Source organism: Miniopterus schreibersii (assembly GCF_964146895.1).
Source record: "Miniopterus schreibersii genome assembly, chromosome: 1".
NCBI classification, from domain to species: domain Eukaryota; kingdom Metazoa; phylum Chordata; class Mammalia; order Chiroptera; family Miniopteridae; genus Miniopterus; species Miniopterus schreibersii.
The window spans coordinates 31,822,211-31,836,020 of NC_138101.1; positions in this window are offsets into that span (position 1 = coordinate 31,822,211).

Sequence of the window (13,810 nt, forward strand, 5' to 3'; positions counted from 1 at the left end):
ATGCACTAGGAAGCAGCGTTTTCCAATTAAGTGAATCAGTTTGACCTTCTGAACTATAAATAAACTGCAGCAATAGCTCCTGATTAGGCTTAAGGAGTCTGAATTCCATCGCAAACAAATGCCTCAGAATTTAAGCATACTTAGAAAGTTAATCCTGTAAAGAGTCAATGAACAGATTTAAAGTTTCTGCATTAATGCCTTGACCTGCGTTTCCTCACAGTTCTGCCGTGCAGGCAGAACGGGGATGTACTTTTCTGAACAGATAAACAAGCCCTGAGTTCCTTTTCACCCTCCCTCAGGATAACTAATTTAACAGAAGTGAGCCCATGTTCAAAACAGAATAAAATATTTTCTTCCCTAAGTAATTACAGGGCTTGGTGTGGTTGGGCTACTGCTCCTGCAAGGATATGTGCAACCAGCTACACTTAGTGGAAAGTTAAAGTACTTGTTAAAAAACACATTTACCCTTGTGTATTTTTATTTGATGTGTATCCTGGAACCAACTCAAAACCCGTTCATCCAATTTAGATCTGAAGTCAAAATCTAATCAAGTTCTTTAAACATTGGACTTGGTATACAGGCCTGACACGGCTGACCCACCCTCAAGAGGTAGTACATTTGAGGGTTTTTCCTAGTGTTATAAATGAATTTCTGTAACCTTTCTAGGTCTCACTTTTCTCATCTGTAAAGTTAAGGACTTGGACTAAATAAGATTTAAGCCTCTTAAATGGTAAAATTTCTATGTGTGTGCTACATAGCTAACAAAAATTCAGACATTAATAAACTAGTCCAGATAGAAATGATTAATTTTCAACACTATTCACTGTAATTTTTGTCTGAATTTATGGGAGAGAGATGATAAATAAGAATGTAAATTCCTGCAAATTCGGATAAATAATGGCTAGTATATTTTCCTATTACTAAGACAAAAGATTTAATAATTAGGGAACCAAGCTCACTTTACATAAAGATCATTTTAGACTTTTTATATTAAACATTCAATTTCTGCAAAGAGCTTTGAATAGCTACATGAGCTCTTTAAATTTAAATAAAAATCCTAGCCTAGGGCTCTGGCTGCTGATAGGAGATAATAAGGATGGGTTTCTTCATTCCATTCTCTCTTTTACAGGAACTGGAAGAAACAAACTATACTTAGAAATTTCCCACATCAAATTTCATTATTTAAATTTATAATCTCTTCACTGGGTTTAATGAGTCCAACTCTTGAAAGTCAGTGACTGAGCGTAGGAGAAATACCTCCTTCAACTAAGGTTCAAGAGTATTTGTTTTAAGTTTTGAGAAAGGATAATGTAAGGTCCCTTGATCATATTGTAGGTTGTTTTGGGACATACAAAATTGGCCTGTTAGAGATTCGATGCCTTTTTTGACTAGTGTGATGGTTGAAAAATGAGCTTATCGTGTACTATTCTAGGGTGAAATCTTGCCTTTCGCTAATGTTTTTCCTTAAATTTTTGTACATACAAATGTGAAAGTACTTACTATGACATGCATAGATGTCTGAAGTGAAATTACAAAGTGAGAAATATTTCTTTACTCTGTTTTCCATCTACTTACCTTTCCTGTGTCCTTGGGGACTCTTTCATTCTGTAGATATCACTACATTTTCATCTCAAGAAAAGGCATCTGGCAGGGAGATTTACACAGAATCTCTTGTGACTTAATATATCATTCCTTCCAGAGGATTAGTGTATTCAATATATTTAGAAGAAGGTTAGAAGATGAACTCCAGTGACTAAGTCTCTATTAATGATAGGCTGCCTGAATCCAGGAGAGATCTCTAGTCAGAAGAATCTTCTTGAGGTCCTTCTTAGTCTATGACACAGGCAGCTGGCTCTAGCCCTTTCTTCTCACAAGGCTATTGGAAGGTGCTGAGATAATGTGGGCTCCCGAGGGTTAGCATTTTTGTTATTTCATTTTCTACTTTTCCCCAGCACGTAGGACAGCGCCTGACATGGGGTAGGCACTCAATACATGTATACTAAATTTAGGAATCCTCACGATCTCTTACTGCCAAAATTTAGACATGTCAGTTCAGGGCTAGTGGGGATGGCAGAGGTCTGTCTGCGAAGCTTAGGGTCCTGGGAAGCCCAGAGAGAATGAAAACTGGCTGCAGAAGGGTCGGGAGCCGGGGTGGTGGAGACTGCCATGCGCTTACCAGTCATTTCTCTTCTCCTGAGCCAACCGGTAGGTTACATTTCCCAGCCTCCCTCGCACTTAGATGGACTTGCCTGTGTTCAGTGGGTAGCTTCAGCTTGGTCATCGGGATTTTTTTTTTAGGTTTTAGGGGTCTATGAAGTTGAGTTTTCAGGTACAGAGTGGCAAGTTCCCTGGGACAGAGAGGAAATTGTCCAGCTAATTCTGCTCTGAGGCAGTGTTCACTGAAGAGCAATCATTAATTAATCTTGGGACGATGAAAGCCTTTTCCTGTCCCATCTCCAGTTAATAATGCATGACTAAATGATATGTTCTAACTATAAATCAAGGCAAAAAATATATATACCACAAACTTATTTTCCTCTCAAGTCCAATAGGTTGATATGAGTGTTGTTTTAATATTCCCACTTAGGCTGCACATCTAATGTTATCTTTGAAATGTGCTAACAAGCCTGAAAGTATTGGGGCTTTTTAATACATTTTTATTACAACTGAGGATTTTGAAAGATGAAACCTGATGCTTCTTATTCAGAACAGAATGTGAAAGAAAAATAGGAAATAAGAATATGGCAATAGAATTTATGCCACATGATAGAATTGCCTTAATTCACTTTCTTGCATGGAATACCTTTTTCTTTCATTTATGACATAACTATTTTTATGTTGCTAGCATATTTTAGTAAGAATGCTTCGGTGTTCTTCCTCTTTTCTACAGATCTTATATAGTCAAACTGATCTCTAAGAATGGGGGCTTGAATGACTCAATAATATGTGTTAAGACCTCTGGCACTGCCTTCGAATATGTAACAGATTATTAGGAAAGATATTGGGGCAAAGCTCTAAAATTCTAGAGCAGGTACTTTGGCACTCTGGGGAGAATCGGTGAGTTGGAAATTAACTCGTCATTCAGATGCATTAATAGCTTGGTTTAAACAAAATGGGTTCCTTTAAAAATATCAGCATTGCTGGTAATTATGGGTTATAAGGTCATAAACTTTTACCTTCACAAGAAACATGAGTTTATATGTTTCCTCCTCTCCTCTATGATAATCCAGTTAAGCTACTAAATGCCTTTGTAAATTGCTGAATTTCACTGAGACCTGTTTCAACACTAAAAAAACCAAGAAGATTGAATTAGGCCTGTGTTTTTAAAAATTTAAGCCAAGGAACCATTAGTATTTCATTGACAGAATCTGAGGATTCTGTGGAGAGAAAACTGGTGTAGTTTTAAAATCTAAATTGAATAGCCAGCATGCCTTAATGACAGGGAACTCTGAGAAATGTGCCCTGAGGCAATTTCATCATTGTGTGACCATCATAAAGCGCACCAACACTAACCTAGATGGGATAGCCTACTGCACCCCTAGACCACATGGTTTACACGTACCATCCATAATCTCAAAATAAGCATTCCATAGAATAACTGTCATAATTGTAAGCATACTTATGAATTACCAGCAAATTGTTTTAGCCAATTACTTTTGAGCAAGTGCTCTATTGTCATGGAAATTCTGTCGCTACAAAAATTACCGATTGTTAAAATTTGATGAGCCTACCAAGGTCATATTATTTAAATTGTTACACATTTTAAAATAATTTCTAAGCTATTATTTATTTTCCTCACATGTGAGGTTAAAAAGATAAATTTTAAAAAACAAAATAGAAAGCCATCAGAGAAGTAAATGATGAAAACCGTTTGCTTCATTTGAGTTCATTTTTGGAGAAAATAGAATGCTGACAGAGGAGATTTCGGAGCTCTTGGTCTAGTGCAGCATCACACCAGCATCACCAAAGAAGGAGAATGCGAGTTAGCCTCTCCCTCCACATCAACCACAAGAAATAAGTTTCAAGAAAAACTGAGCTAAAATGTACATGAATAATCAATTAAGCCACCTATATTTCCTGAAGATCTGGATACTTCATGATGTAATTTGAATATTAAACCGTGGGAAAAATTTAAATTTCCAAATGACAGAATAGACTTCACATGGGTTGACGAGTTCTTCCAAACTGCTACAAATATACTAGCTTCTTGTTAGTTTATTACCAACCAAGGGATCTTTCTTTCCTATTTCTCAAGTTCAATGGAAGGTGGAAAACACTCAGCTGAGGAGTGAGACAGGCAGAATGCAGGCAGTGTGGGCCCAGTGGTCTTGGCAGTGCAACTAGAGCCATGGGCCCAGTGGTCTTGGAGTGCAACTAGAGTCATGGGCCCAGCGATCTTAGCAGGGCAACTAGAGTCATGGGCCCAGTGGTCTTGCAGTGCAAGTAGAGTCATGGGCCCAGTGATCTTAGCAGGGCAACTAGAGCCATGGGCCCAGTGGTCTTAGCAGGGCAACTAGAGCCATGGGCCCAGTGGTCTTAGCAGGGCAACTAGAGCCATGGGCCCAGTGGTCTTAGCAGGGCAACTAGAGCCATGGGCCCAGTGGTCTTGCAGTGCAAGTAGAGTCATGGGCCCAGTGATCTTGGCAGGGCAACTAGAGTCAGGTGTTCAGAGCCGAAACCTGATCAACCATCAGAGCTTCCCAAGCAGAGAAGCGGCCACAGGAAGAGCATTGGCAAGGTTCTGCTGAGGGAATTATAGGGACAGTTCAGTTTTTGCGAGGTGATGACCAGTGTTCCCAGGATCATGCAAGAGGCTCTATGATATGTCCTAGCATCTTCTTCTATTGCAGAAAGTGTATCAAAATGAACATTTTAAGTCTTTTTAAATCCAGTAAAAGATATTATAACAAAATGATCATATGTATTCTTGGGCGAGCACATAAAGAAAAAAAATAAACTAAATCTCAGTAGATATAAGCAATAATTTTAGATGTCAGAGATACAATACTGCACATCTACTTGGAAAAGGGAATGGATAGAAGATTCTCAAAATAGTTAAAGGCAGTTTACATTCCTTGTTCTGTTCATTGTCTAAATTTGCTGTTAAACAATGAGGTAAAAATTTTTTACTGACCCTGATACATTTTAAAAACTTTTCAGTATGAACAAATGTCCAAGTTTACTAAAAATACACTTACCTGCATAAATTTGCAACTACTGTCAAAACAGCAGTGGGAAAGTCCAACTGATGCCTTCAGGCCATTGAATACTCATTAGAGGGGACTATTCTAATGCTCTTTTAGGAAGTGTTGGTGTATTAATAAAGATCTAGATTTTGTAATGAAAAACAAAGACAGACTTTAAAAATATAGTTAAAAATTAATGTGGCCTGTAGTACTTATGATATTTTAAGCAAAATGAATATTATACATATAGTGATGCATGCACAAGAGTTCTTGAAGTCATTGAAGAGGTTATAAAATTCTTTGAAGAAAACAAATTGTTGATGTTTATGAAAATATTATGGATGCCAAATGAATTATAGACTTTTGTTATTGACACTAATTTCTGTAATTCAAAACACACTAGAAAGAGAATTAAAGGAGACTCAATTTGAGTGCATACCTCATAATCAGCACATCTTTGATTTAAACATAATCTCAAAATCAATTCTTTTATATCAAATGCAGTTTCTTCCTTACAAAAGATGCACTATGTTGAAATAATTAAATTTCATATGCTTAAGATGGAATATATATTTACCAATGAAACTGACTGATGAACATAATAAGAAATGTGCTATTGATGAGACGGCTATTCTTGAAGAACTGAAATGCTTAAATTTGATAAAACGTACACAGGTTCCATTATAGTTTTGCTATATATGTGGACACCCAGTTGCTGGACACCTTTTAAAGTACCTTTGCAGCTCTCATTCTGTATTAACTTTGCTAGTGGAGAAAGTAGTTCCTCATAAAATATATTAAAGTTTACTTAGGGCCTGCACTGTCACATGACTCAAATTCACTTTTTAAATTAGAAACAAATGGAAATTATAATAAACACTTTTGTTTCTATGAAGAAAAGGAGGATGATTTCTTACAAAAAAATTGTTCTATCCTAGTCCCCTTACATTTTTAATAATTAAAAATTTAAAAAGGTCATATTATTTTCAAATTTTGACTCATAGAATTTGTATAGAATGTCTATTTTTCTTATCAGTTATTATTTTAAAAAATTAAATATTAACTTTCACTCCTTTCTTTAACTTGAGGAGGGTATAATTTTTCCCCCCTAATTTACCAAAAGCCAGTCTGCCCCAAATGCTCCCTTTTACATTTCAAGAGTCTTTTCTGGGGGACTCAAATTCTACAATTTTATTTTGTCATAGTCAGGATAGAAGATGTAAGAAAGGATTTTACCAGACAAGCAGATGAAGGAGAAAGGCTGTGCTTTGTAAAGGGGGCAGAGGAAGGGTGACTGTCACGGGAACTTCCTTTGCCTGAGACAAACAGGGCGAGAGGGGCGAGGGGAGTTGCCTTGAACACGCAGGACAAACAGCGTGGAGAGGACGGGTAGTTAAAACATGTGCTGTGTGCTTCCCAAACAACAACAATGAAGACAACGAAAAAGCCCTCCCCCCAGGAACAATCCCCCAAATACTCGTTGAAAACTAAGACAGACGGAGCCAGTTTCGGTGCCAAGTCGAGGGCCTCAGCCCACTCCCTCCTTTCCCGGGTGTTGCGGGCGTGGGCAGGCCTGACCAGAGGAGGGCCGCCTTCTGGTACAGGCACCAATGGCATATGGTAGTAAACTTAACTGTGGAGTGCAGCTTTAAATTCATGCTACGACAACAGCTACTTAACACCTGTTATCCCTTTAAAATGTTCTGGTCTTTTATATCTATTCAATTAATGTTGGTAAACACTTATAAAGTAGATTTAAAGAAATTAAGCAAATGCCCAAATCATAGAGAATTATTTGCCCCGCCAAACATTTGTGTTCTATGCACTTTATACTACCTCTTGATAAAAAATAATATATATATATATACATATATATATATACACACACACACACACACACACACACACACACATATATTATTTGTGGAGAAAGAAAACCAGATGAAAGTGAGTGGGGAGAAGAGAGAGGGACCCCGGTAGAAAGAGGGGGGAAGGAAGAAGAGGGAAGAAGGAAATGAATCCACTCCTTGGCTTTAGAGGTATAAAAATATTAATGAGAAAGATGTGAGGAGATTAGAACTTCTTAAATTACTATCAACTCAGTCAAAGCAAATGATGTTTGGAAACGAAGAGAAAGGAGAAAACGTCCCCAAAATATGAAGAAGTTGTAAGGGAATGATTGGATTTTAGAAGTGAGATTTTACATTTCTTTCGTTCCATGATCAGATTCTATTCTATGAGAGAACTTGTAGAAGGCATAGTAGAGAGAAGCTTTTAAGAGTTATAAAGACTAAGATAAATGCCAGAAAGGTAGATTGGAAATTGTAATCCCAGTTTTCACCATGGTAATTTGAGTCTAGAGAAAATAGCATTATCAGATAGATTTATAAGGAATCCATGGTGTCCAAATAGTGATGATGGATAGCTTGATTTCAAACTGGAGGGAGAATTTTAACACAGAAACAGTGAGTTTGTCTCTCAACCCTGACAGTGGTCTACATTTTATAGCAATGATTTAGATGGCGAGAAATGGGACGTGTTTGAATTTGCAAGTTACATAAAACTAAGGACAGTAAAATGTTGCATTGTAAAAACCACAAGCAAATTGATGTCAATATTTTGCTGTGATAAATTAAATATAAAAGTATGAAACATAAACCATTCTGCACTTTATTAAAAAAAACAAGAACAATACACAACAGCACAAACTTCATGAGTATGAAATAAGAGATTTAAGGATTAGACCAAGGGGCTTCCAGATGACACGAAGCTCAATAGGAATTTTTAATGTCATGTGGTTGTGGTAAATCTACTTTGAGCCTAGACTTTATTTAAAAAGAGGTACATTATCATAAAAGAGGAAATACCATGACTAGTTCTGTCCACTATTCTTTCAAAGAGATAGGAAAACAACAAAAGGGTAGATTTGGAGAAAGTGACCAGTCCAGGGTCATAGAGCACTGGAGGTCCCTAAGAAGCCAGGCTTCACTCAGACTTCTTTCTAAATTTAAAGCCTGTGTGGGTGAAAAGCTAACACCTGCACTCAGCAGGAGCTCTAGTTCTATGGAAATACTGCTAATGGATAGAAATTGCAGCAATTGATTTTTAATTTAAGGCAATATTTCTCACAATCGCAATTGAGACACTCATACTCACAGATGAGACACTTCAGGAGGTGTTAGGTTTTGCATCACCAGGTCTTCAAAGAGAAGTTTAATGATCGGTTGGGGGAACATATTTAATATTGTTCATTGCTTTGTCACCTATTCCCAAAACAGTGCTTGGTACACATTGGCCACCAATAAATATTTTTCGGATGAGTGGTTGAATAGAAAGAAGTCACTTATAACCAGTGTTCATGGAGCCCTCATTATTGGTCAGGTGTAGCTAATTTTCCTAACGCTGTAGGAAAGGACAGTTATTATTTCCATTTTGCAGCTCAGAGGAATGAAGCTAGCACAGGGATAGACGCTTGCCCAAGTCACACAGGAAGTGCGTGGAAGAGGCAGGGTTCTCACTGTGGTGTATCAGTCTCCTGAGCTCGCTTCAAGTTCCAGAGGGTGATTGACTGGACAATCTGTTAGGTTCCTCCACCAAACACCCCCTGATGTATGCTGCTATTAATTAAACAAGGGGGCTTAGATCGAGATGGTTCTGATACCTTAGTAGCTTTCCCGTGCAACCCAAAACCTAAGCCTGTAAATGCCTCATGGTTGGAAATCAAAACCTAAGGACAACCCATCACAAACCGCCAACTGGGCTTTTCCAAGCGGGGCAAATGCGCAAGCTGCAGCCGAGCACACGCACTCCCTGCAGCCGAGCACACGCACTCCCTGCAGCCGAGCACACGCACTCCCTGCAGCCGAGCACACGCACTCCCTGCTCGGCTTCTCCCTCTTCTCCGGAGGCCTCTCCCCTGCTTCCTACTGGCGGGCTGCAGCCTCTTCCAGGCTGGCACTGCCCACCTAGAGTCAATTTTTGTTCCAATAAACTCTTAAAAACTTTAATGTACCTTACTTTATCTTTTAAAAATGCCAATAGGAAGGATTTACCAACTCTTACTACCTTAGAACCAATTTGTTTACTGTATTTGTTAACATTAAAATAGGTGGAGTAAGAATTTGGTCTTGAGACAATTATCTGTATATCATGGCCCTTTTAATTAATTAGCAGGGAAAAGCACAGGAAGGCAGTAGGCAGACTAGTACAGTGTATGAATTCTAGTAGCTGGAGGCCAGGGTGGCTCTGGGCATTACGTTATGGATGCCCAGGAGAAGTATAGGGAGATAGTAGAAGGTGGACCAATGGCCATTGCACTATTTTGCAATGTCGCCTGGTTTAAACTGCTGGTTGTATTTTGAAGATTCATGCAGAGTGTGAGCTCTTTGAGGCCAGGTTTAACGCTTACTAATATTTACAACCTATGAGCCTTTTTCAGTATTGCACAAAGGATATGACTAGGACAGAATAAATAAATATGTGGCGAATACCATTGTCCTTCGGGCAGCTGGAATGGTGCTGGGATTCATTTGTAACTCTTACTAGAAACAAGCCTTTGCTTATTATAATAACCTAAAAATTTACTAGTAGCTTATCTTTAGGATTAGCTCAAGTTTTGTTCTTGAAAGTATTATACAGCCAAAGTAGTTATTATTTTTAAAATTATTTATTACTCTGTGTTTCCCTTTCATAACACCACTGTGCCAGATTGTAATAATCTGTTTAATTATCTGCCTGTTCCCCCCCCCCCCCCCCCCCCCGCCTGCCTCTTGACTAGACTCTGATCTCTTTGAGGGTGTGGTAACCATGCTGCTCATCTAGGGTTATCCTCAACGCCTAGCAAAATGCTTAGCAAATAACGTTGCCAAAGCAAAATTGCACCCAATGAAGTTAAACAGGCAAGGAAGACTGTATTTGAAGTTATTGCAATAGAGGAAAGAAGCCAAAACTCAGTCTGAGCTCAACTCTGGTGGAAGGATTGTAGGTAAATTTTTCCTCTTTCTAACAGGAAGTAGTTTTACAGCTTGTACCCAGGTGCCTGCCAAAGGCTCCTACCCTCCCACAGAAACTGGGAAACAGGGGCGCTCTCTTCCTTGATGATTATATTTCAATGGGAGGGTTCCTGGAACCTTGAGAAAGATATTCCTGGGCTGTAAAAGTAACCAGAGGCTTTAAAAATGTTTACATCACAAAAGGTTAGAGAAAGAATTTATAATTGCAAGTTTTCTAAATTCTCTAAGTAAAGGGAGTTCAAGGGCCTAGAGCTAGGAAGAAGCTTGTCTAAAATGAATTCATGCTAAAAAGACTATTAAGATCATTTTGGGAACATTAAGGCCATTTTGGTCAGTGCTCAATAAGTGTGTGTTGAATGAATAAAGTTTATTCTTAAGGTTCATAATTTTATAAGTCAGTTTATAGAAAAAGTAATATTAAAGGTAATTAGAGAAAATTAAAATAATATTAAAAACTCTATTTTTATCTGTGTTGCTCATTTGATACTTGGTTGTGCAGAAAATGCAATACCCCCAAAATATATTACCTGTTGAAAATGCATAACATTTTTCAAATTAAAAATACGTCAAAAACTTTTCAACTGGAAGCATCTGTTATAAATCACTTCCCACAGTGGAGCACACAATGATATATTAAATGACTTTAAAAAAAATAAAAATCAGTTTTTCAGAAGCTGTTGTATTTTCAAAATTTTTCTCTATTCTTAAACCAAAAACATTACATCAGACTGTAAAACATTTTGTATAAACTTTCTCTGCGGTAGCCATGGCTATAAAGTAGGAATAACAATGCTTTCTCTCCCCACCTTGATGGTTTGTTTATAAGAAGCCAATGAGAATGGGAAAGCACTCAGAATGTAAAAATAACTGTTGAAAGGCAAAATAGCATTAAAATGAATGATGAACATATAAAGTCGATTATGAAGGTATTTTCATTTTCTTTAACAATAATATCTAAAAATGTAATGAGATTTGGAGACTCAGGCTGTCTCCTAGGACATGGAAAATAATATTTGGTAACCATTACCTTAAAATAATTCATAAGTCTGAGTTAGTGACATGTTTAAATATTGGTTGTTGAATAATAAATACTGTTAACAACATTTCAAATATACTGATTAGTAGCCTCCCAAAACATAATTTGTAGAAGAATAGTTGTTGAGGAGATAGTATCAAATCCTTGCTATGATTACAGACTTTATTTGAATTTAGATACTCTCTGTTCAAATCCCAGGTCTTCTACATTCTGGGTCTATAATTTTGAGCAAATTTTGTGAACTCTTTAAGCCTCTGGTTTGCCATCTGTGAAACAGGAAAAGCATCTAACTCCTATAGTTGCTGTGAGGAGGAAATGGGATGGAGTGTGTAAGGTACTCAGCACAGGGTTGACCCATAGGAAGTTCTCAAAAAATTCACACACACACTTGTACATAATTACACATAACACCAGTGTGTAATCCTAACCTTGTGCAGATTAACTTTTGGCATTTCCAGTGATCTTGAAACAGTTCATTTTTTAAAATTCAAGTGGCAACATTTGTATAGTCTTTATCACACACTTATTTTATGTATAAATCTTTTCTGTTTCTGCAGGAATCTTCTGTTAGGGCAGAAATATTAGTAAGCTCCATATAACATGTCATTAATTTTAAATTGCTCTTGAAATAAAGACATTTTACCAAGCTGCATTTGGCAGATGTATGAGAAGTTCTGTACGGAAGCAATAATATTGGATTAGGGTTTTTGAGACCTAGGTTTTTTATTTACCATCTGTCTTTGGGAAAGTCACTTATTTTTTAGAATCCCAGTTTACTGATCTGTTACCATTTAGATAATTAGAATCACCTGAATGGGCTATTGCAAAGATCAAAAGGGATAACCCATTTAAAAGCACTTTATAAAAGTTAAGAACTTTTAAAAATCATCCCATAGTAATGAGGCGGACCCTCATCCAGAATTTGTTTTGGGAGTCAAGACTGATGTTATTAGACACATACTAAGAGGGTATGGAAAGGTTTATGACTCATATAATGAGGTTTTCTATGTAGGGTAGGACAGACACCCAAGCTGGTCAAAAATGGCTTTAGGGAGAGGAGACTGGCTTGGGGTGTTTCTGATGTGTGAGGAGTGGGGTCAGGGTGAGGGTCCCATGGCATCAAGTGGAAGAATGCCTGGGATTACTTCTTACCCATTTATTTAGATGTGGGGCTGAAGGGGAAAGGGAAAGAGTGGGGCTTGAAAAGCTGTCAGCAACCACACATCAAAAATAGAGCCCGACTTTATTACAGTCCAAATTGTGGATTTTATTATTAAACTCTCAGTGCCAGCATGGTGGTGGTGTCGCTCCCCAAAGGCCACCTCCTTCCCTCTTTGTTGGCAGAGCTGACCTCCCACAGAAGAGGCTGCTGATGAAACCCAGCCAGTGGGATCCCAGGGAAGTCTCCTGGAGGGCTATTAGGGATGATTTTGCTCTCTAACAAAAAGGGGTGCAAAGAGGCCAAATGCTTCATTTCTTTACCATCAGGGTATTTTGTGATTCAAATTAATAAACGAATAAATTTTAGGCTTATTGAGGAACATTTCAGCATAAATCCCAAAACTCCATTGTGTTAAAAAAATACATCCATCGTGTTCCAAGAAGCCTACCCTGAGCAACTTAAGATAAAATAGGTAAATGAAGGCACAAGGGAGGTATCCACTCATTTTAATAACAGTGGCTACCTCCTGGTAATCAAAAGGTCTAATTGTTAGTAATAATGTACTTTGATTACTAAAAATGCAGTGAATTCCTAGGCACTTAATAAATATATTTTGTGGACAAGATACAAAATTTCAAATTAAGGAGCCTATGCATGAAGAATTCTCGGCTGTGGTCAGTTTAGAAATGCTGATTTGGAGTGTGACTCCTTTCTTTGAGAGCCAGCGTTTTAAAGGGGGCTGCAGTGGGCAGAATAAAGTAGCTCCTCATGAGTCTAGGCCTAAAGTCCAGAATCTGTGAGCCTGTTACAGTCCATGGCAAAGGGGGCTTTGCATTTCCTGAGGGTACTTGAGTTCTTGGTGGGGAGTCTTGCATTCTTCAAATGTTATCACAGGTTTGGCTGTCTAATTTTCATACAATCTTAACCCTGAAGCCACGGGCAAGTAGAACTGTATATAAATGACACTGATTTCTCCCTCTGCCAGTCTACTGACGGGGCAGCGTGGAGATATAACTTTTGAATATTTGACAGTTCTCCAACCAAATATGGTCTCCTACAATCTTTAGAGCCTCTCGCGCAGTTATAGCTTATTAATGATGGAGTATTACATTCATCCATTTTCTCCAGGAGGTTTGAAATTTTTTATGAAAATACAACAGCCTGCATTCTCATGGGATTATTTTAATGTATTGAAGAGAAAACTATTATTTTAATTTCCTGGAGCCCAGGAAAGTAAATACTTATAATCCTTCTGTTTTTAAATCCTAACACCAGCTCTTACTTATTTTTTAATATTAATTATTAGAAATCCACAAACAATGAATATAAAGTTTTAGTTACATGTTTGTTTGTTTTATTGTATGTGTGTATTTTATTTTTTTCAAGTATCCTTTCCATTCCAGAATTCTGTTTT